General features: G+C 39.3%; 1 protein-coding gene across 1 annotated transcript in view; it reads right to left on the reverse strand.

Annotated features, from left to right (window-relative positions):
• LOC106873931 (chondroitin sulfate proteoglycan 4) overlaps positions 1–788 on the reverse strand; it is a 187,797-nt gene that overhangs the window by 184,094 nt on the left and 2,915 nt on the right. The gene's annotated exons all lie outside the window — the stretch shown is intronic.

Here is a 788-nt window from a genome sequence, read left to right on the forward strand (position 1 = left end):
GATGCTGGGCACAGGTGCCATTGACAGTTTCGCTTTCGCTTGCCCCAATAGGTCTTCGCAAGCCGAGTTTCGTTTCCAATGAAGGAGACAACGTTGGCATGCATGCCAGTCGTCGAATAATATATATATATAGAATAAAAAGTTTTGGATGGTACAACAATGCACTATAATACAAAAAATGGACTATATACTTGTTGTAATTTAGTTATCTATGGTTCGATGATATTTCGGAATACAATTCCTTCTTCAGATCTTCTTAGATGGAGTCTCTGCTATAAACTGTTTACTAACAGCTTTTCTTTTTTTTTTCTGGAAGTGTCTCAGTAGTGGTCTCACGAAGCTCCTTCCAGAATTCCTCATGAGAAGTGCGTGAGGTCGGCTATGTTTCAATCTCGTGTGTGTTGGAATATCTGTAGCGCTGCTTCTAATTTATGTGTTATACGTGCAAGCTAAATAATATATTGATTACCAATCTCCAGCCTATTGTTGATTCGGGGTCCTAGTCTGTGTATGAGCAATGCTTCCTTAATTCTTAAATTACACAAATTTCTTTCATTGTCCTCAATTGTGACTGTTATGCTTTTGTCAGTGTTCCGGCATCTGTCTAGATGTTCTTTGATGCGGACGTGTAACAGTCTTGTTGTGCTACCCACATAGAACCTGTTGCATTTGTTACATTGTATTTTATACACAGCATTTACCTGTGGGCATAAATCTGTGTCACGGATGGGACAATTTGCGTCCAGTAACACAATATCTGTATCACGTCCTCGCGTTGTTGTTTCTTG

This window comes from Octopus bimaculoides, chromosome 3 (assembly GCF_001194135.2).
Source record: "Octopus bimaculoides isolate UCB-OBI-ISO-001 chromosome 3, ASM119413v2, whole genome shotgun sequence".
Lineage (NCBI taxonomy): Eukaryota > Metazoa > Mollusca > Cephalopoda > Octopoda > Octopodidae > Octopus > Octopus bimaculoides.